Raw genomic sequence first — 24,731 nt, 5'->3', positions numbered from 1 at the left:
TCCACATGCTTTTCTTTGAATTTCTTAAGGGCCATTTGACCACTGTTGTGGTTTGTTTCAGACGCACTTCAGCAAGCAGCGAAGCTTTCTCATTGTTGAGTAAACAACTATTAATGTTAGTTATAATAAGATACTCCTTTGAGATTTTTAGTTGGAACTGGTTGTCCTCTGTTTCTGACAGTTTTCAAACTGGTGCCCAGTTTTCTGTCATATGTTTGTTTAGTGAATGAGTTTTCTGGATCTTTTTAAAGGGTTGAGAAAATGGCACTCTTGGTCAGGGTAATTGCTACTAAAATTGTTGTAGAAAATTGTAAATTTTTATGTATTATAATGTTTTTTGTAATGCATTTTAACTGGACATTGTGCTGGCTCGTTTGTGGTTTGTGACAGATGGATGTCTGTTCGTGTTTATCGTTGCAGTGATGTTTATGCTATCCTGTCGGGGAAGTCTTTTAAGAAAGAGATTTTTCATATGAATGAGATTTTTACTTGGTTAACGACAGCCCGCAATGATTATAATATGTAAACAACTGTTTACTCACACAGCCTATCATTAGAAAGCTACACTCCTTGTGGTCTGTTTGATGCGCATCATTTTAAGATACCGCAATCATAGCAGGTTCACCTCAGTCAAACAGACATTCCAACATAAATGGTCCTCGCACACTCCAAAAGGCCCGGACAATCTAAATCCAGAGAACTATTTAATCCAAACACATTATTATAATCATCATTTAAAATGTTCATAGTTCATGATGTTTGGTCCTGATACTAATGTTTGCATGCAGATATGTAACATATTAATAGTATATTGGATACTGAACACCAAGCTTTTTGATTGGCACCTCACTTGTGTCAGGAGGAGCTTCCATCTGCGTCTGCTCTACAGCCTACTGTTATCAATCAGTGAGGGGCCTGTATTGAAAGGAAGATCCTGCCTGAGTTCTTGGGTTTCAGAGCCAGTCCACCATATAAATAATGCTCATAGCTACAGTGATGTCACCTGTAGGAGTGTGGACTCCAATTCTGAAGCCTTGAGTTTGGCATTTCGGCCCTTGCCATCTTGACTTTTTGAGGCCAGAGGTGACCATATTTTTAGACGAGGAGCTTGAGCTATGGAGGAGCGAGGGGCGGATCTGACTTAAAGACTGCTAACCCACCCGGTGCAGTTGTCATGAACGTTAATATTAGCTATAGATACCAAAAGTGTTTTTTGTAGGCTTACCAGGCTGTACATGTTTATTTCTGCTGTAAAATTAAATTAATTTTTGGATTTTTTCTTTTCTTCATTGTTTTATGTAGCATTTTTGTACTTGCAAAAGGTCTCCAAGTAATAAAGCCCAAAGTTCAAGCCAAATGGAGCTCTCTCTGCTCATTTGAGATTCAGTGTTTACTTCCATAACTTGTTGACATCACAATGTAACAAATAGAAAGAGAGCCAGCTGACAAATCAGAGCAGATTGTGCTTCCATCTGACCAATCACAGCAGAGGGCAGTATGAAACACATAATGTGTTTTTTGAACATTAACATAGCATGTAAACCTATTCTAGCAGACCCCCAAAATAAAACTGCGATCCCAAAAATGAGCATATCAGGGCCCCTTTAAACATTTTAACATGGGGGTCTATAGGGATTGACTCTGTTTAGGAGGCAGCCTCAAATGGACATTAGGGGAAATGCAGTTTTTGGCACTTTGCATTTTTTAGCCTTGAAGATTACTGCTTGAGTCAATCTCAAGCAAGTGGCTGGCCAGATGGCTTATGGGTCTCATAGTCAAAAACATTTCTGACATTAAGTGCACTTTTGATTGGATTACTGTCATCACATACTCTTATATATGTACATAAATGATAAATAAATGGCTGTTGTCTTAGAGGGAGAAACTGTCTTTCTCATCAGTTGAGGTTTTCTATTAGCACTTTTATATACAAGAAGCTCCTAAATAGACACTTAGTCTGTGCTGATCAGTTTTTCTCTCATAATGTTTTACCGTCTTTCTGAACAAAAATATGTGGAAAATGTTTATTTTCTGTGATATTGTTATTTATTATTGTTATCTGCTTTGACTTTGGACTATATGAAGATTCAAGCATTGATCCCATTTTGTACTTTCCAGTTCTATTCATCTTTAGCATCCATTTTTCAAGAAAATATCAGGCAACAATAAAAAAAAATGTTTATCTCTGTTTGCAGAAAGTGAGATAAACACTGAGATAACTATCTATATCTATCTATCTATATGGCAAATTCACAATTTGAGAGAAACAAATCTTTTGTGCAAAACTTTAACCTGTGAAAAATGGGAACAAAAAAAAGTGTGGTGTTAAATTGTTCAGTGTAACTTGTATTTTGATAATCATCACTCTTACAGATCATATAGAGGAAGACTCTGAGGAAGGATGAATCGCTCCTGTGTAAACTTCCTGAAAACTCTGGTGATAATTCTCAACTTCCTGTGCTGGGTAGGTGAATTAAGACTCACATACATACAAGATTTCATTATAAAGTAAGAATAACAACTTTTCACTTTATTGACTGACTTTACTAAAGTATATGTGACAAGAATTAATCAGAAACGCAGCAGTTTGCTTCAGTATCCTTTATGTTTTCTTCATCTTTGCAGATAGTAATTTACTTGTGAAAAATAAAAAACTGAAACAAAACCAAAAAAAAAACATCCAGGAAAAGGCAGAGAAGGTGGTACTGTGGCAGGCGTGGATGAATTAAACACAAGGCTTCGGTGCAAACCAAATGGATCTTGTTTGCCAAGAATCCTGCTAGCCAACATATAGAGCTCTGGATAATAAACTGGACGACCTCTGTGCCCGCGCCATTTTCCTCAGCAGGACATTAGGACCTGCAATGTCCTCTGTTTCATCCAAACTTAGCTAAATGAGTCAAATCTTGGAGTACCTGACAGTGACTCTTTCACTATACACCCATCTCACAGAACAGAGGACTTGGGCAAGAAAGAAGGAGGAGGCGTGTGCTTTATGGTGAAAAAGAACATGCATGGAAGTGTGAATATTAGAATGCTGTCCTGTCCTGCTCACCTGTTATTAGTGTGGATGCTTCAGCAGCCACAATATTGTTCATCTTTTCTTTATTCTTAATTAACCCCCCTACTTTTTTTGTCCACTAACTACTTCTGCATACTTTCTGCTATTTAAACCATTAAACTATCAAAACATTCAGCTGCTTCAGGACATTATTGCTATGACTTTTCTCATTTCAACTCATTATAATTAAATATAATTTATAATAAATATAATTTTTTTCACATTTAAATAAATGGGGAAATTTTTCAAATTCTCTTTACTCCACTCCACTTTGAAAGTCTAGTGCTTCTGCTTTCTTTCAGCTAGAGACTCCATTTAAACTTTTAATGGGTCACAAGGCCTTCAACTCTTCTACTTTGATTTAGCCCTTTGTATCTTTTACAGTTTTTCTGTTTTTGGGATTTAAGTTTTATGCTTTTTTCAAACGATTTCTGCGTTTATAATGGAGTCAAATGGAGACGGAATGTTGGAGGTCAGAGCACGTGACATCACTAACGAGCTCCCGCACTCTGGATATCTCTGTCTCTGCTCTTTCACAAAAAATTCTCAAACAAAGTCTTCTCCTGCCCACAGTATGAGGTCTTCATACACAATTTGTACATCACGTCATAGGAAAACTTGTGGCGGTTGGAGAAAAGTAGGTTTGAAAGCTGACAACCCAACACAGCTGGCTCAGTGCGCCTCCAAACAAAAAGTTTGCCGAAAAAATCCCCATTTACTCCAATACAGACTGAGATGAGAAATTTCTGGAAATTTGCTGCCGCAAACTTTTTCTTACACAAAAATTTGAGATATGTAGTAGAATTTTTTTCAGACAAATTTGGTATTTCTGTGTTCGTGACAACCTCCTTTCTCTTCTCGTTGTAATATTTTGACTATTTGGTGAAAGGTATGGCGGTAAAAACTATGGGTTTGACAGAGACATTTCCATCAAATCCAACTGCCTCCTTTGAGCTGACCTGAGAGGAGAGGGGAGAGGAGGGGTGCACCTGGGCCATTAATTACCATGGCAACGGGCACTTACACACACCAGAGTGCCATCCTGGTGTGTGCGTGACTCTTCCAATACAAAGATGCCAGTTAGTGATGCCTGGCCCACTTGTCCACTTGTAACTAATGGTTAACTGACCCTTTATATTGCCATCGTTGGCCCTTGTGGCCCTCAGGTGGAGAGTGCCCTTATTTGGCCCTTATCGCCAATTAAAGTTGCCAGTTAGTAAAAATGGTCCAAGTAGGCCATCAATTGGCCCTTGTGGGCCCTCAGGTGAACAGGGGCCTTTATTGGCCCTTGTGGCCTCTTAGGTGTGTTTATCTTTGTCTGTTTCTCTGTCTGTCTCAAGTACTGCTCCTTGTAGTGATAGAAGTACTGCTACCTTCTCTACTTCCACAACTACAACAACTACTATGACTAACACTCATGCTACTAATACTACTAGTACTATTTCTCATGTACTTTCTGGTCAACTGCTACCTCTGCATACTTTAAGCTACAGAAAACCATTTTAATGTCAAAATGTTTTGCTCTACAAGGATATTTATGCCTTTCATTTTGTTTTCTGCATTTATGCCTAAAATATTAAATATTTTTTTATTCTAATCTTCAGTTGACATCAACTTCTTCCTATGACACACTCTTGCATTTCAACTTGTAGCTTCTTCACTTTAAAGCAGTTCAGTTTTCATTTCTGCCAGTTTTTCAGATATTTCCATCATTTTGTAATGGGTCTCTGCATTTTCAGCAATATATTTCTGCATTTTCAAACATGCTCTCAAACTGATTTCAGCTATTAGCATCCACACGCATGTTCCACAGGAACTGCTTTTTCTAGTTCTCAATCAAATGCAGACTGCACTTTATACATTCCACCATGCAAAGCAAATACAGAGACCTCTGCAAAGAGCTGAACCACCCACAGACTGCTATTCCTGATGCTTCATCACTATTGCTGCGTCACTGTTGCTGAAGATTTCAATTAACCTGACCTTAGGAGGTTATTTTTGACTTCATTAACATGTTAATGGCAGACAAACCCAGACTTTCATGCAGGAGTCCGGTGTTCGCTTCCCGTCTGAATGTGATGTCTTTTTCTACACCTTACCATGTGCCTCTTTTGCCTAAACCTAGGCATTCATGCCAGCATGTGCTTTATTTGATGTCCCCGGCATTAGTTGCCATGTGCTTGTGTTGCCTAAACATAACCACGTGCAGATATCATCCCACCATTTGTTTATGTTGACATCACTGTAGCTGCATACCAAAATGCATAGAGCAGATGCAGGAGGATACGTAGAGCATAATATGTAAATGCGGAAGTCCACTGCAAAGCGGCAACATTTGAAGACTTGAGATGACAATATGTTTGAGAAGCGGGCAGAACACAAACACACACACACACGCACAGACACACACACACGCACAGACACACACACACGCACAGACACACACACACACACACACACACACACAACACACACACTTTTTGACAAGTTACTGCTGATAGCCAACTGCCATTTGACACATTGGGGCACTCCTGTGACCAGTGCAAAGATGGTGTAAGACTGCACAATCTTATATGAATTTTTGTCTTTTTTTTTAATGAACCAACCAAGAGAACTAACATTTCATTGGAAATGTATTTTGTGTGATTTCATGTGACAAATTGGTTGATTGATTAGAAATTGGTCAAATACCCCTTTAAGAGAAAATGACTAATATAATCTGTCTTGAAGTTAAATCAGTAACCTGGATGAGGTCATTGTTCTGATTTATTTCAGTGTGCAGTTCCAGTGTATTCTGATTTATGCTGTAAAGTCAAAGATAAACTCACATATCCACAATAATAACATCAGATGTCTTTTGTGTCTCCTGTGTGTGTTGGAGCTGTGCGGAGCGTTTGTGGTGGCGTTTGGCGAGTTCCAGATGATCCACTCCAAGTTTGCTTCCCTCATCACCACCTTCTGGCCCATCTACCCTGCCAATACTCTGGTGGTCACCGGCACCATTGTCACCTTGTGTGTGTTTTTTGGGAGTGTTGGGAGGCATGAAGGAAAACGGCTGCATGCTCATCACTGTAAGTATCAAGCATGAAATGATTCAAACAGGATGCGCTGAGTTAGGTAGTAAATGGGCCAGATTATAGTTTTTGTGATCAAGTATTTATTGGTTGTTTACAGACAGTGGGATGTAGCATGTCATAAGATGAATTTGACATGGCAGTGCTGACCCCCCAGATACACACAATAAACCCCATCCACAACCCCCCAACCCTGGCAGTGTACACAGGACAAAGCAGATCAGACACAGCAAGGGCCTGAAAGCTTTAAAGAAAAAAAAAAAAGAAAAGAAAAAAGTAAATATAAATAAGATAAAATAAATTAAAAAAAAGAGGAATTAACCCAAATAAAGAGGAAGAAGTAGCAATAATAAAAAAAAAAATTAAAAATAGGAGAAAAAGAAAACAAAATAAAAACACTCAATAAACTACCCACCCCGTTCCCCAACCACCCAGGAATCCATGATGAGCCACTACATTGAACAGACAAGAATTATTAGAGTTGACTTCTGGTATGACTATGAGACGGTAGGCAGCTTAAAACGGGAGCTACCAGCCAAATAAGATAAAAAAAAGTGAAGAAAAAACCCTATAACTATAACTCGAAGACGGAAGAACATTTAACGTGAATAGAGCACAAAAACAACGGCAAAAGAGAGGAGGGCAAGGCCCGAATTGTTGGGAAAGACATAGCTTGAGATTGCGGCTAATGATGAGCTAGCTAGCAATGACAAGCAGCCCAGCTGGGTGGAGGAGCTACATGCTAATGTGGCTAAAATAGAGATGGGCCAAAACAACGTGGACGCTAAATTGGACAAAATAGGCAAGCAAACGGAGGACATTTTGAGAGGAGTACGTGGAGATATGGGACAACTGAAAGAGTTTATGGACAAGCCCGGTGAGGAGATGAAACATGGACTGAACACCTGCAGAGAGGAAGCAAACAGAAAGTGTGAGACTGTGGATGCGGAGATGCGTGCTCAAAAGGAGGACATTGAGATTCTCGAAGAACGCGCAGTGGAGTTGGAGGAGGAGGAGTGGAGCACCGATGTCCATGACATTATTAAGGCTTCACTAGAAAAACAAATCAAACTCCAAGAGAAACTGACCAACTTAGAAGGGAGATCAAGAAGAAATAATGTTCATATCTGGGGGCTAAAGGAGGGAATAGAGGGAGACTCTGTTCAGGAATATGTAGATAAGTTAATTCACAAGGAGTTGGGAGTGGCGCAGGATGTTGAACTGGAGAGTCAAAGGGCGCATAGGGCTTTAGCACCGAAACCACAACCAAACAAGCCCCCGAGAGCAGTCATCGTGAACTTTTTGAGGTTCGAGGTCAAAGGGAACATCCTTAGGACAGCCTGGAAAAAGACGGTGAAAGTGGAAGGACGGAGACTGACATTTGATCAGGATTACACAGCTGAAGTGGTGGCCAAATGTTGGAAATACGCAGGGCTCAAGAGAATGATGCGGTTCCAGTCACCAATGGACACTTTGAGGGTCCACTGGCCTGAGGGGGCCCAGGTTTACCACAGCACGCAGGACGCAGCGAGGGCGATGCGGCAGAGAGGATGGCAGGTACCGGACCCAGGAGACGAGGGACTGACACTGATGCAGAGACTGAAGGCTGCACGCAAGTGGACCAGAGTCGGGAAATGAGAACATGGGGGACAAGAAAGAATGAAAACGGTGAGGGAGGACGCACATTGTTGAAGGAGTAACATAAACATTGATTTTATCATATTACTTCAGAAAGTTAGAATTTCCAATTTTTGTCGAGGGTCCTTGAACACCACAACGGCTGAGCAAGAAACAAACTCAACAACGGAACTCTATTATACTGTAATGCAGTCTCAGAAGCTATATATCCTAGTGAATGTGATTTTGTTCTGATCAGAGCCACATTTAAGTTACCAATGTATAAGTTTAAAGACTGAAGGGCTCATGGGATCAACAGTGGCACAAATATATGGAAAGAGGGTTACAGACTATATGGACAATGTGTACAAAGCTCCAGCCGGGAGCCCCGGGACGTTAATTAAATGCTGGACACTTATAGTGAGCTTGGGAGACCACCCGTAAGGGAGATCTCCGCCACTAGGGGAGGCCCTCTCATTAGGAGAGGCCTCATGCCCGCCCACCAGCAGGGGTAAGGGGGATAGGTTTGAAAACCCCCAAATGCCTTGGGAGAACAAGTTTTGATTTTGTTGGTTTGTTTGTTGCTGTTGTTTCATTGTTTTTTGTTTTGTGACATGTGGGGAACAGAAAAATGCACTAAAGGAAAATGTGATGCAGCGTAGGGGTATCAAAATGGTGTTGTTGAATGTCAATGGTATGAGCAACCCGATAAAAAGAGGAAGGTACTAAGTAAATTTAGAAAGGAGGAGGTGCAGGTCATTTTTATGCAAGAAACTCACCTTACATCACAAGAACATGAAAAACTGAAAAGATATGGTTACAGCAATACATTTTTATAGTTCATTTCAGCAAAGTCATAGGAGAGGGGTGGCATACTAATAAGGAACTCTAAAATTTTTAAAAACAAAGAAATTAATGACAGAGAGGGGAGATATGGGGTGGTTAAGGGGAAGAGGGAAGGACAAATTGTTACACTAATAAATGCAATATATATAAAATATATGCACTGCTGGACAGTGAAAAGAAATTTTTCAAGGCTCTGTTTGATATCATAGCGGTGGAAATGGAGGGAATTTTGATCTGTGGGGGGGACTTCAATATGGTATTAAATTACGATTTGGATACAACAAGCACAAGGGAGACTAGGACACATATCACTAGATATATGAATTTACAACTGAAAGAACTGGGACTCACAGATATATGGAGGGATATGCATACACTAGATAGAGACTACACACATTTTTCACATCCACACTCAACTTACTCTAGGATAGACTACTTTTTTATGACAAAGGGAGACAAACACAAGGTGGAAGACTGTGGCATAGGCGTAACAGACTTATCTGATCATAGTGCGGTCTAACAGTAAACCTAATCGATAGAAAGAGGAACAGAGTCTGGAGGTTAAATGTAGGCCTATTGAATAATAAGGGATTAGTGCAGGTGTCCGGCAACCTTTTACTATCAAAAGAGCCATTTCTGGCCCAAAACAAACAAAAAAAATCTGTCTGGAGCCGCAGGTAACACAACACATAGTCAAACTAGCCTGTCAATATTATGAATGGTCTATATGAGCATTCATTAATATGTTTTACCACTATTTATTATTTTTTTGTTACATTAACTTTGCAGTGTTGGTGGTAAAAATTAAAAGATCTATTCATGCACTATTATTATTTATTATTATTATTATTATTATTATTATTATTATTATTATCTATATGCATTATTAACTTCTCCATTTTCCTCTGAGACTTCTCCTATCTTGGATTTGGAATCCATAGCTAGTCAAGCTTTTTTGATTCAGGAGCGTCCACCGCTTTTGAAATTTGTCAAAATTAAGCAGAAAAGGCACCAAGGCCACAGAAATATGATGCATATTTTAGTTAATGAAATGCTAATACATTTTCATATTCTGTGTACAGGCTACACATTTTTGCAATTGAAAAACTGAATGAAAATCTTTAAAAAAAATAACCGCCATTCATTTCCATTTAATTTTTAGTCAGAGACACAGGAGCCACTGGAGAGGGGCTAAAGAGCCGCATGTGGCTGTAGAGCCACAGGTTGCCTACCCCTGGATTAGTGGAAGAAATAAAGAAAGATATAATCAGATATAGGGAGGAAAATGACAATGGGGAACTGGACCCGACCATTTTATGGGATGCACTGAAGGCAGTGATAAGAGGGAAATTTATAGCACAAGCAGCACTCCTCAAAAAAAAACCAAAAAAAAACCAGACTGGAACTATATCAAAACTTAAATGGGCAATTAAAGCAATTAGAGAGACAGCATCAAATTGTGAATGATTCAGAGACACTGGGGAAGGTTAAGGAAATTAGAGGGAGGATTGATAAGGTATTATTAAAAGAGGTGGAAAAGAAAGCTAGGTTTGTGAAGCAGGCATACTACGAAGGGGTACCCAAAGCAAGTACATTACTGGCCAGAAGGATAAGGATACAACAAACATTAAACACTATACATAAGATTAGAAACCCCAAAACCAAGGAACTGTTAAGAGAACCGGAGGAAATAGAGAGGGTATTTGAGGAGTACTATAAGGAATTGTACACACAGCTAGCTGCAGCAGATGGAGGGAGTATCAAAACATTTTCAGAGGGGCTGGATCTGCCATCAATAGGGGAAGAACAGAACAGAATGTTGAACTCTGATATTACAGAGAAAGAGATGGGTGATGCAATCAATAGAACAAAAAATAGTAAGTCACCAGGGAGCGGCGGGTTCACATCTGAATTCTATAAGATATTTAGACAGGAATTAAGCCCCATAATGTTAGCATCATTTAGATAAACTATGAAAGAGCAAAATTCCCCCATCCTGAAAAGAAGCCATATTCTCCATATTTCCTAAAGAAGGCAAGGATAGAGAACTGTGTAGTAACTTTCGACCAATATCCATACTTAATGTAGATTATAAAATATATACCTCAATAATTTCTAAAAGATTTGAGACATTTATGCCCGGCATTATAGAGGAGGACCAGACTGGTTTTATCAGAAAGAGACAGGCACAGGATAATATAAGGAAAACAATTCATATAGTGGAGGAGGCCCAAAAGAGGGGAGAAAGTGCGCTTTTAGTTAGCATGGACGCAGAAAACACATTTGATAGTGTGAGATGGACATATCTGTATAATGTCTTAAAAAAGTTTGGCTTTGATGAGAAGTCTGTTAAATGTATCACATCATTGTACAACGAGCCAACAGCACGAGTGAAGGTGAACGGTAGTCTGACTGGTCGGATAAAGTTAGAGAGGTCGACGAGGCAGGGTTGCTGCCTTTCCCCGACACTTTTTGATATATTTATAGAACCACTTGTCCAAGCAATTAGGCAGAACCACAATATTAAGGGAATAGAGGTAAGAGGTACAGAACACAAAGTGGGCCTATTTGTGGATGACATGATAGCATATATAGGACAGCCAGATGTGAGTTTCCCAAGACTTATGGATTTACTGGAGGAATATTGACACTATTTATGGTACAAACTTAATGTGACAAGACACAGTTATTGGCTCTAAATTACACACCAACAATAGGGATCACAGATAAATACAAACTTAGATGGGACATGGACAAGATTAAATACCTAGGGGTGAGCATCACAAAAGGGGTAGACAAATTATATAATGCAAATTACACACAGACCAACACAACATCAAGAGGGACTTAGGAAGGTGGGCAATGCAGACCCTGGACTTCAGCTCAACAATTGAAATAGTGAAAATGAATATATTGCCAAGGTTGTTGTATCTTTATCACTCTTTGCCCATATCTGTACCACAAAGCCAATTTATAGAGTGGGACGAAGGGATCTCAAGATTCATTTGGTGGGGGAGAGAGGCCCAGAATTAGACTTGAAACTCTGCAACTACCCAAGGAGAGAGGAGGAATGGCGGTGCCAAATCTCAAAGACTATTACTATGCAGCACAAATCAGGGCAGTAGCGTGTTAGTATAATGGGGACTATGTAACCAAATGGAAGGATATTGAAACTAAGGTAGAAAGCTATCAGATCCAAGCACTATTAGGGGACAGAGAATTATATGGGATAGAGGAAAGCCTACTAGACCCAATTACCAAATTCACCCTAAATATTTGGAACACGATAATAAGGAGATACAAACTAGACAAAGAGACAAAGATTTTAAGGTGGTTAACGTATGATAATAAATTTCAGCCGGGAAAAGAAGATCAGGGCTTTAAGAGATAGGCCAGAGAAGGCATCACAGCAATATGTATAATGATAGAAAAAGGAGAAATGCAAAGTTTTCAAAACCCAAAAGATAGATTTGAATTGGACAGAACCGACTATTTTAGATATCTACAGGCAAGGGATTGTTATAGAAGGGAAAAGAAGAATAGATCAGAACACTGAGCAGAATAGGGTTATTAAAGTAATTATTGATGCATATAAACGGAAAATGGGTGGGGTGACCTCGGCTCTGTACCAGGCTCTGTTGAAGAGTAGGGGAAATTCAACGCTGTATATAAAAGAAAAGTGGGAAAGAGAACTTGGAATTGAGATAACTGAGGAAGACTGGCATAATGTGTGTTGGGTGCAACAATCAATCACCGGGTCAAGAGTATGGAGGGAGTTCGGTTGGAAAATTGTTGTACGATTCTTCATTACCCCAAAGACAAAAGGGAGGTACACCCCAGAACAGAATGTGTGCTGGAGGCTATGTGGACAGGAGGGGGCAGACCACACACACATATTTTGGAAATGCCAAAAGTTAAGGGAAGGAGTATGGGGAGTATTAAAGGGGGTAAAGGGGGCTATGAGTTGCCTCAGACTGACATGGTGTTATACCTGTGGAATTTGACACAGGAAAACACTCAGGGCCAGGATAGATACTTGATAAAGGTACTCTTGGCAGCCAGCAAAAAAACCATAACAAGGGTATGGTGCAGAGTTGACCACCTAAAAAGGAGCAATAGCTGGGTATAATAGAGGAAATATATGAGATGGAAAGACTCACACACATATTCAGGGTCCAGGAGGGGAAATTTGAATCAAAGTGGGAAAAATGGGTTGAGTATAAAAGAAGTGAATGACACCACAGGTTAGGAGATGGTTTCAGATCAGGGCCATGCATAACAATGCATAACAAAGAGAGGAAAACCCCATGTCACGAGGTAGATTTCTTTTATAGTTAATGTTGTTGTTGATATTATTATTGTGGTGGAAATGATATGTCTATGTTTATGTCACTCTGTAAATGTCATTTTTTCAATAAAAATGTAAGTATCAAAAAAAGAATTATTAGAGTTGAGCTGATTTCCTCCATCATCTATGATGATATCCACAGAAATAGCCACAGGAATACATAAAATATATGTATATGAAAGAACAGGACAATGGGGTATACATATGGTATATTATACATGCTCAAGAAGAGTGAGTGAGCTGACAGATATTTATTGCATGGCTCACAAGAGATTAACCACAAATAATAACTATAACCGGGTACAGATTTTTTGGAGCAGCATTGACCAACAAATGATATTTTATGTTTTTGTAACCGAGCCAGCTGTGCAACGTCTTTGTAGGCAGAGAGCCATTCCCTCACCGACAGTGCATGCGGCTGTTTCCAGCAACAACCTACCATTCTTTTAGCCGCTGTGAGACCAGCTAACAAAAGGCACCTGTCATTTATGGTTAGCTCCAAGGAATAGGTATCATTCCAGTGGATGGCCTCGGTCGGTTTGAACGTTGCAAACTCGACTTGAGTTTCATTTCTCCATCTTTCTATTTCTCTCTGTCTCCATGAACAGCTGGACTATCTTCTGACACCTCATGTGGCTGAGATTAGATCATGATGACAGCTTATCAGACTTTGTTTCATTTGAAGTCTCTCTTTGTCTCACAGTCTCTCTTGTGCAGTCCTCTAGTTCTAAAGCGTCATTTAGAACACATGCAGCACAGGCTGTTTCCACAGTTCTCTCTTTTGAGGTAGATTAACAGCAGATCACAGCATCTCATGGCTACAGCACATGCAGGCACCCCCCCTTCAACTTCTTGGGGTTATAACTCCTGTGACAAAGGGGTGTGGTGCTTGACCGTCAAAGCGGGAAAAATACACTCCTCCCTTCTATCACTTCTACTGTTTTAACTATCTAGATCTAATGTCTTCCTAAAGTGTTGATGAAGTTCACAACAGGCCTTCAAATCTTCAATATTTGAAACCATGACACTCTCCTCTGCTGATCGATACCAAACACTTATGAGAAAAACAAATAATTCTTTGGCAGATCATTAACTAAGTAAAACGGTATTAACCACGTTTAACAAACACAACAAATATGTGTGAAAATAAGTAAGTGTAATAGGTGTAATACAACGGTGTCAAAACACTCTGATATAATTAAAGGCTATTAAAGATCCTATTTGAGTAAAGCTATACAAGTACTAGCATCAAAATATAACAAAATATGAAAGTACTTAATATGACCAAAGGTCTATCAACAAAACCTATAATTCGAAAATCACAATTCACACGATTACAAAACAATACAGCATCTGCACACAACAGTGTAAAGGAACGATAATTAAGATACAAATAGAGGAGATGCATATCAAAACGAAAGTCTGTACTAAGAGTCTTTCTATTCAGTGTGTAGCACGCTGCTGGCAGGGGGTTACGAAAGGTCACACCCCTCCACACACACACACACACACACACACACACACACACACACACACACACACACACACACACACAACAGGCAAACACGCCATCAGCAGCACTCATTGCCAGTGAAGTCAGCTTGTGTTTGTGAGTTTGGCATCAAAATCGGCATGTAAGCAAAGTTCCTGTTCTGTAGGTATGAGATCACCACACAACATTTCAAAGTACATTTTACTTTAAATACGAAAATCAGTCAGTGTGGTCCTCTCTTACAGTCTGGAGATGTGCAGATGTGTGCCACGTGTTGGACAAAAGCAACAAAGACATAAATTGTCGGTTTCTATGACATAGGGATCTCCTGATGTCTCCTTGAGTCTTTGCAGGAGTTCAGTGGACAGCTGCTTGCCCCAAATGAGTTGTAAGTTAACTCAAACTGTCGGTTGGGCAATAAAATCTGTCGTAATTTCGTTCTGCTTACTAGAGTCATGAGTTCAACAAGGCGGTTAGGTCCATTAGCTGACCCCGAGGGTCATCTAAGGAATCTCCAAAATAAGTATCAGTTTTGGGTAGGCATTTGAATATCTTCCTATCAAGAGTTGTCCTCATCATCCACTACACAAAATTAGGCATGATTATACCTCCTGCTGATTTATGTCTCTGCAAGCTGGAAGCTTTGATTCTGGGTTTTTTGTTGTTCCATACATATGTACTTATGATTGAGTTTTTCAATCATAAGTACATCATGGATATCATTAAGTACTTAATGTAATTGTTGACAGTTAATGTTTGAAGTGAAGAAGATATATTGACCCCTAGATATCTGAAATGGTTAACAACAGGAATATCAAATGGAGGTATCTGCCCATTTAATTTCCCAAGAGGAATTAATGACAACTTTGTCCAATTAATTTTATATCCAGACAAATTACCAAAGTTCTTAAAAGTCTTTAAGAGATGTGCAAGTGATTTAGATGGGTTTTCTGTAAAAATTAGAATATCGTCCGTTTACAAAGATATGTGATGTGGAGTATCATGTATGGTAACTGGGGCTACAGTCTCTGACTGTCGGACAGCCTGAGCGATAGGCTCTAGAGAGAGAGTGAACAAAAGTGGAGATAGAGGGCAGCCTTGGCGAGAGGATCTGGAAACTGAAAATCTGGGTGAGCATATATTGCCTGTTACTACTACCGCCACTGGTTAATGGTGCACTACTCAGTAAACTGAATGTCATTCTGTGATGCTTGCTTAATTCTCCCATTAAAAACATTAGCCTTACATATGCATTCATGACAAACTAAAGTACTGTTGCAGCAAATGTTTTTTCCCGTAGTTTTAGTTTTATCTTAATGCATTGTTCGTTCTGTTCTTCTGATTAAGTTATGAACTGACTGAAACTGATTACTAGACACCTGTGTGTAAAGCTGTGTTTCCACCAAGCAGTCTGCTTCAGTTCAGGACAGTTCAGAACAGTTCGGTAGACATTTTTTTGAGTATCCATTATGAAAATTTGTGGATGCTACTTTTGGTACTGTCCCCATTTTTGGTTCCCCCTCTGTTGGGGTACCTAGCACACTGATTCCAGTTCTAAAAGGTGGAGCTGAAACACTGCAGTATGTTGATTGGTCAATAGAGGATCAACACTCTGCTCAGGGCGGGGCTGTGGCTGCTTTAACCACTGTTAATAGTTTTTCATACATTAGTAAACTCTAACATAAAACGAAAGGATGTTTGCAGCCTCTAGCAGCAGCTGGAGACTGAGAAAAAAAAATGAATTCACTTTTAAGGTGAAACGTTTCCTTGTAGTGTTATGAATGCATGCATTGATGATGTAAATTAATCAACACACCTTAAATTTAAACATGACAACTTTGACCACTCTTTATTGTCTCTCTTGGATGGCAGACACTTTGAGAAATAAGTAGATGTTTAAGTGTTTTATAAATTTATATTAACTGAGACCAAATTATGTGACGTTCATATATTGTAGTCTATTCCTGTGTGCTCCAGCAGCACTAAACCTCTGCTGTTGTCTGAGAAGAAATTAATGCACAAACCAACAATTTCAATATATTCCACTGAGACAGACTCTCACTGCAGCCAGTTCTTTTTTGTTCTGAAAATGTAGGTGTGCAGTCTCATTCTATGGACCATAAACAGGACTGCAGATTTTATGTATCACCAGTGAACAAGGAAATACAGTGAGTGCTGCTGGACAGAGCAGTGAGAGACAACAACCCTGCCAACATGTAAAAGTACTGTCTGCAGTGGAAACGCTAAACAGATCTAGGGTTTACGGGCATGTTCGTATAGGTGATACTTTTGGTTCCAAAGGTACTATACTGAAAGTTTTTGACCAAAATGCGGCTTAATTTATTTAGCTATTCATTCAAGAACACAGTCTTTAGCCATGTTTTCACCAAAAATTTTAACTTTATAACTCCTATGAACATATAGCCAGATGAAAAATTGGGATGATAAGGAACGATTCGGTTGGAACAATCAACAATTTTACGTGATGGAAATAGAAAGAAATTGTATCGACTTGAACTGAACAGGACTACATGGTGGAAATTGAGCTTTTGAGGTGTTGAAGGGATTAGGGCAACAAGATTGATTTGATTTGTATTCTATCAGATTGTGTGGGGGATTATATGCAGGTTTCCTTTTGTTGCCACTCACATCTCTTGTTTAGCTCAGCCCTCAGCCCATCATTTTAGCCCTGCCTTTGATTCCATATCATAAACCTTGTTGTCAATCTTCAGAAAGATTTTTACAGCCTTGTTGTGAACATCTGTTTCCACTGCGCAGTGAATAAAACTCAACTGAACCAATCACAGAATTTTTTCTTCAGCAGTGCTAATCATACAAACTCACACGTTTGAATCTGATTTGCACTGATTGCAGTTTTTCATCCTGCTGTTCATCCTGATGCTGGTGGAGCTGGCCATGGCCTGTGTGTTCTTCGTCTACAGTAGGGAGGTGAAGGAGTTCATGTTCGGCCTACACAACAACACATTTATTGAAGTTTATTTATTGCCATTCATTTGATTGATATGGCCCCCCTTTGAAATATTTTCACTTCAAACATCTGGTTGGCAGAATTCTTCAAATTTTCCAAATGCACATGTGTAAAATTTGTCAACTGATGACGAGGTTGATAATATCAGAAGCTTATAGCTGGTAGAGGGACACGCAACACACTGTCATTTGATTTTGTTACTGCCAGCTTTGCACTTACCACTGTTGATTTTTCTGGTAGCATATACTGCCATGAAACTGGAGGCCACTATCTGTCACTGTCTGCCACTGTCCAGTAGGTATCTACAGAGCCTCGGAGGTACCATGCAGAGAAAAGAATAAATAAATCAAACAAAAATATTAATATAAAATACAAGAAGAGTTGAAAGCACTAAAAAGAGGTGTGTCTTATTTGACCTGAGTAGCAAAACAATGTGGCACTGGTTTCAAGTCACTGGTTCATAGGACATGAAAGCTATTGAAAAAACTGCAATTATTGCATCAAGTAAATAGGAAATTACTGATCATCGCCCAATCCACCTCCAGTTAAACGCAAGGCTGCTGGAGGTGATCTAACTATCCTCTGTTGCCCAGACAGAGTGAAATTGAGTAAAGAAGACACCGCTGGGTCCAGAATGAATGTCTGTTGAATATCCAACTTGAAACTAAGTTCACTGCAGTTTAAGACAATAGCATCCGCCAAGTCAGCATATTGCCGACTATATGATCCACAATCTCTCACCTTCCTTGATAACTGCCTTTTAGGCGTACTATTAATAATCCCTTACAAATCAGTTGTTGATGTCTTGATAACATAAGTGCCAAGTAGGTGGCAGTTGGAGTGAAATGATTTAATTGGCCTATTTAATTTAATAATTCAAATTAATCAATACAAGGAAACTAATTATGTCAAATGTATATGAATCAACCAAAATGAGGGATTGATTCAGCCAATCTCAAGGACACACAACAGTAAAGCGAGGCCACATTTTAGTTAAATGAGGTGATGCAAAAGCATCTTGAGCACTTGATTAAGTTAAACGTGGCCTTGATTTATTTATTTATCTCTCCATGGCAACTCCCGGGCTTTTTAAGTAGCCGTCTATTGCAGATAATGTAGCTTTGATCTGTTGTGCAGATTGACACATACTTTGAGAGGGACCTGATGCAAAGCTTGGAGATCTACAGACAGTCCAGTCCAGAAATCAGCACCCCCATTAAAGAAGACTTTGATGCTGTCCAGCACCTGGTAAATGATTAGCTCCTCTGCTCATCAATCTGAGGTGAACTCCACTGCTGTATGTCTTCATGTCATTCCGGTAGTCATTATTATCCCCACAAGAAATAAGCCTTGAGGAGATAGTGCACCTGGTTGTGTGTGTGCGTGGATGTATTTGTGTCTGCATGTGTGTATCTGTCTGCCCGCAGTTAATCTAAAATACTATTGGATAATCATCCTAATATTTTGTGTGCACATTTATAATTCTATGACCGAGGACCTCTGGTCATACCTGTTGAAAAAAAAATTACTGTGTCATACCATCATTGACTGCTGACTGCTCACTTCTCTTAACAGGCTGGTAGGGGCAGCAACTTTTCCTGAAATCAGCGTGGCTAAAAATAGCAATCCTTACTAGACGGCTATGGCTCAGAGGTAGAGCAGGTCATCCTCTAATCGGAAGGTCAGCAGTTCGAAACCCCAGCACCTCCCAGGCAACATGTCGAAATATCCTTGGGCAAGATATTGAACCCCAAATTGTTCCCAATGCGGCGTCATCGGAGTGTGAGTGCGTGTGAATGATTACTGAGTAGCAGGTGGCACCTTGCACGGTAGCCTCGGCCACCAATTTATGAATGTGGCATGTAATGTGTAAGCGCTTTGAGTGGTTAAAGACTAGAATTGCACTATACAAATGCAATCTACCATTTACCATTTACTTTCTGTTGCAGCACAAATTTTGGCCTTTTCTGTGGCTCAAAATCTGATATCCATAGAAAAGTTTGGTCTCATTTTGAACCAAATTATCTTTAGCTCAAAGGAATAGTTTGGACTTTCTGAAGTAGGGCTGTATGAGATACCTATGTATAGTTAATATATTACACACAGTGGCTGGCGGTCAGTGCGCTCCCTGTTTCCCTCGAGACAGCATTACACTGCTGTATAGAGGGGTTGATATAAAACATATTTTAGCCATATTTAAAAGAAAAAAAAAGAAAGCTCTCCAAGTGGACCCTGTATTAAGAGTGTTTTTACCGCCTCACCTCGTTGTCACACAACCTTTTCATTTGGCACATGTTCTCAATTGGATCATGTCCAATTGAGAACATGTAGTGCCTACGCAGAAGCCCAACTGCAGTGAACTGGATCACTGACTGTAACACAATCTGAAACTTCCCATTTCTAAAATTTCACATGCTTGTGTTTTCCTGACCTGTTCTAAGAAAGAACACTGAAATGTGCTGCCAGTGGTGACTTTTTTTTCTCAAAAAAATCAACTCTTCACCAATAGTGAAAGGTTTCTTAGCCTTAGCAATACGGTTAGCCGCTAAGTATGAAGCTCTCAGTGCACTCACATTCATTGATGTGGTGACCTTCAATAATTGCTTCTGTCCTTCTTGTTCATGTTTTGTTTCTTTCAAAAAACTCCAAAGGCCCATCTTTTAATGCAGGGTGCTTGGTCTCCATGTGCAGTTTTGAAGGCTTCATTGCCTCATTTGATAGCCACATATTATGCAGAGGGGGTTTGGTGTGTGAGAATCACCTGTCACGATAAACCTGTATTTTGTGTAGGATTTTAAGTAGGACTCCTGGTATTGTCTTTGAAATGCATGTCTTGTCTTTCCCGTAAACTGAGTAGGTAGGCGGAGTATTACAGTGCATGCTACAGTTGGGCTTCTGTGTAGTGACATTATATGGTTGAGAAAAAACAGTGTCAAATAAAAAGGCTGTGTGTTCACTTGGACTAATATAGATTGTTCACTTAGACTGATATAGATTTTTTTTAAGTAGGCTTTTTTAAAGCGGCTAAAATAGAGTTTTAAATTGACCCCCCTAAACAGCAGTGTAATGTTGAGCTTTTGGGTGTGAGTCCTGTCTGATACTGAATACAGAGCTCACCGGTCACCTGCTGAATGCTGAATGTCATGTACTGACTATAGATAAGTATCTAATATAGCCCCTCTTCAAAAATCCCGAACTATCCTTTCAATGCCATACCCAGTAAGTAAAGTTTGTAAACTTTGCGCTCTCTCACTTTGAGAGTGAGAGAGCGGCAAGCCGCTGCATCTTTGCTCACCGTCATTGTCTAATAATGTGACAAGTCTGTGACTTGGCAGTCCACTAGGCACAGCTGGCTGCCATGGCTGCGACCTGCTTTTATTCCATCCGCCACACAGCAACATACAACACTGGGAGCATCTCAGAAGCAGAGTGTTTTTCCTGCCAGAATTTTTAGACTTTTTAGATTTGTGTTTCTTCCATCAATAGTTGCTGTGCTGTTTTCTTTTTCTCTGTTTATTGTTGTTATTTCCTACTTAGTTGTGCTGTAGCCTACAGACAAAGTTAATACTAAGTTCAGTTATAAATGACATGGATCAAAGACTTGTGGCTGTGTTTCACTTATTAAGGGTGGTTCCACATTAGGGACTCGGGGCCGGAAACACTTGACCCCGAAGTCCAGTTCATTTGATTAGTGTGGACAAAATGTTCTGGACTCAACCATGCCAGAGTCCATTTGGTGGTTTCGGGCATGATTCATGTATAGTTGAGTACGGAGGAATCATGCTTGGACACGATACGAAACAGTCGTGCCTAATGTGAAAGCACCCTTTGAAGACATTTATCTTAATAACTACATTGTATGTATATTTGCATACAGTGCCTTAGTAGGAAACTCAATCTGCTCTATGCAATTTACTGTCCCCTCTGTAAAAAAAAAATAGAGGAGATTCGTAATTTTAATGGCCTCTGGGAAATACGTACATCTGAAATGCCAGCAGTAGGTCTGCTGGAATTGTAGAAATTGCCTTGAGTGCTCTTGATCATTTTTGCGGCTGCCTGGCTGCCTGGCTGAGACCAGTGCACTTTTATAGTATGATTATGTTTTATTGCTAATATGTTACACACACTTTAAGTAGATGAAAGACTTTCTTCTTCACTTTCCCCTGATCTGGTGATGTATATGTTTATTCCATTAAAGTAGCCCTTTCTTTGTACAGTTCGGGTGCTGTGGAGTTCATGGTGTGGAAGACTGGAAGGGTAACGTGCCAATATCATGTTGTATCAAGGACCCCTGTAACACCGTCCCTCACAACTACTGGCAAGAGGTTACATTTACTATATTATCATCTTATAAACACCTGCTTCTCAAAGGATCTCCAAATACACACAAAGTTCTCTATCATTCCTCATTTGATCCAACTCATGGCCATGGCAGATAATTACAATAGGCACCTTTGCACATTAAATATAAAATAGTTAACTATTCTGCAATCAAAACACTCTTTTCCTCTGTAACTTCAAGACATACCAGTAAATGTCCACTTCCTGTCTGTAACTTTTTTGATTTTTTTTTACATATTTATGAGTGTCGCTGTAAATGTGCATCTCAGCCAGTTTACTCTGTATGAATAACGAATAACTATACATTTTTTTTCTTTCAGGGTTGTCTCTTGAAACTGAGAAACTGGTTTGCCAGGAACTATCTTAGCACAGGTGCAGGCGTTGTCACAATGTTTATCATACAGGTACAGTAATTCAGTCAGTCCTCTTATTTTCCTTATTATAAAGCTTACAAGCATCAGTTAAACCCTGACGTAGTAGCAACACCATGGAAGCTATTAGTTGTTTGAGTCAATGGCTAAAAACAGCTCAATGTGTTTTATGTATTGGAACTACTCATTTCAAGCCAGCTAGCTAATGATGATATCCTGTGGGCAATCCAGCACTGTTGCTATGGTAAACATGTTACCAGCAGTACTAACATTAACATTCATTCAGAGTCATGTTTCTCTTTTTTGTTTTTCTTTTTTATTCTGTCTTTGGACTCTGCCATCTCGAAATATCTGTCTGTTTAGCTGCTAAATGCTCCTCTATGTTGACCATCTTGTCTCTGTCCAGCCGGTTCTTATTCCTAAATCATCAAATACCACGACTTTTGCAGTGATTTAAGTGTAAGATCCCAACACAAAAAGCCAGCTTTTGCAACTGCATAATACATGAGAACGATGAGAACGGGTTGGTTTGTCTGCTGTTTTGTGCTCAGCAGGAAGTGTACTATCAGTTTGAAAAGTTTTGGGTTGAAATTATTTTGATCAGAGCTGTGAGAGTGAACCACACAATTCATTTGTGGTGTGTAAAACCAAAACAATGAGCTGACATATGCTAAAATCTCCCAGCTGAAAAATGTGGGGTAGGACAAATGCAAGGCATCAAGTAATAATTCTCTGTCTGTGGGTTTGTCAGATCAAGCAATGCTGTTAACATTACACATAGTCCTTTGCCCTATTGTTAATAGGAAAGTATTGATTAGAGCATCTTCAAGAAGTCACATTTTCACAGTGGCCTGTGTTCCAGAGATGGCAGCATCACTATTATGTAGCCTAGCTGACTTGAAGTTTCAAGCCAGCATAATGCAGCCCTATATTCTTTATTGGTTTTATTAGATTTAGTGTCTTTGAAAAACATTGTTTCATAGTAGTTAAACTATGTTTTTCTTGTCCTTTTTGTTTACAGTTCATTTGTCTGTCTATCACCATCCCTCTCTTTTGCCACTTCAGTAGACATGGCCTGGGCTACCAGTGAGAAAGGACCAATAAAACTGCCTGCAAATTACAGTATCTTTTCATATGTCAACAGGTTGTTTTTCCCTCAATTTTATATTAATCTGTTTCAAATGTCCAAAGGTTGATGCTGCTGCTATTTCCAGTCATCAATAAGGCAACAAACAGGAGAACAAGCACAAGCTGATGAGGGCAGTTGATCATCGTTATTGACAATGTTATATAATTCTCTGTAAGCAGTGTAACACGGCAGCATGGTGGCTAGACAGCTAACAAGGCATCCGCAGTCGTCATGTCAGTTTTCACCTCATCAGTTTGTTTTGAGAACAGTCGTGTCTGTATGAAATGAGCCTTACATTTATTTAAACATTAACCCTGCTGTAAAAAACAGCTTTACCAGCTTAAGATGGTTCTGGGTGTCATTCTGGGCTTTTGCCTTAGAAGTTGTTATTTTAACTATTTTTCCACATGATCATGTCATTTTAACCATATTTTGCAGGTGGTGAAATACATGGTATTTCAAATGTCACAATCAGTGTTGCTGCAAATCATTGACATATCCCATGCTGTGATCATCAAAAAAAAATCAGCTTTGAATGAAGTATATTGAATATAATTTTTTAAAAAATAATGTTTTTGTCTTTCTTTCTCCATTGAAGAACATCGTGGTATCATGAAAAAAACCTGGCATTTAAAGGGTTGAATTGAATGAACATTTGATATTTATGATTAGTGAGAAAATCAGCTGAATGAAAATAGAAAAATAATATTTTTTAAAGCTTGATTTTGAAAAGCACAATTTGTGCTAGAGCGATACCAGTGTGTGCAATATCAAAGTGGGCCCAAAGGGTTGATTAGCACCTACAGCTGATCAAATCTGTCAATAAGAGTTGCCATTTCAGCTGAAAAGTGGATGGTTATTAACAGAGGTGTAGTGCTGCCAGAGGCCACCATGACACTTTGCCACTTTTTTTTTCTCAACGAGGAAATAGAATATTCACAGTTTGGCGATGTTTGTTGGCTTTAAAAAGCAACCTTTCACAGCAGTGTGATTTTGTTAGTCAAATTTCAAAGGTGGATTGAAGATGACACCAAGATTTCTGGAATGGGCATAAAGATTAGGCATCAGGGGCCTAAAGTGGTTAACTATGCCCCGGGAGGAGTTGGAGGGACTAAATATGACCACTTCGGTCTCACTTATTTGATTAAAGACAGTTTTTTGCCCTCCAAGATTTTTATATACTGGAGGCAGTCAAGGAGGGACCTAACTGTGTTGTTCTTGTTATCATCTGGTTCTACTGGGAGGAATAGCTGAGTATTGTCTGTGTAGCAGTGGTAGGAGACATTGTATTTCTGGAAGCTGGATCTTGAAGAGAGCAAATAAGGCAAAAAAAAAAGTTCCAAAATGGAGCCCACAGGTGAGAGGAGCAGACAAGGACAAGACAAAGAGGTCTCCAGTTTTGACAGAGATCTGTATAACAAAATAGAAAGTCTTAGGACCCTGCAGTGGTGTGTGTGTGTGTG

The 24,731-nt window shown here is 39.4% G+C and overlaps 1 pseudogene; it reads left to right on the top strand.

The window, feature by feature from the left end:
- The window catches only part of LOC121945030, a 34,512-nt pseudogene extending 10,748 nt beyond the window's left edge, over positions 1-23,764 (top strand).
- The last annotated feature ends 967 nt before the right edge of the window (positions 23,765-24,731 follow it).

This window comes from Plectropomus leopardus, chromosome 6 (assembly GCF_008729295.1).
Source record: "Plectropomus leopardus isolate mb chromosome 6, YSFRI_Pleo_2.0, whole genome shotgun sequence".
Classification (NCBI taxonomy): Eukaryota; Metazoa; Chordata; class Actinopteri; order Perciformes; family Serranidae; genus Plectropomus; species Plectropomus leopardus.
This window is presented reverse-complemented; position numbering and strand designations above follow the sequence as displayed.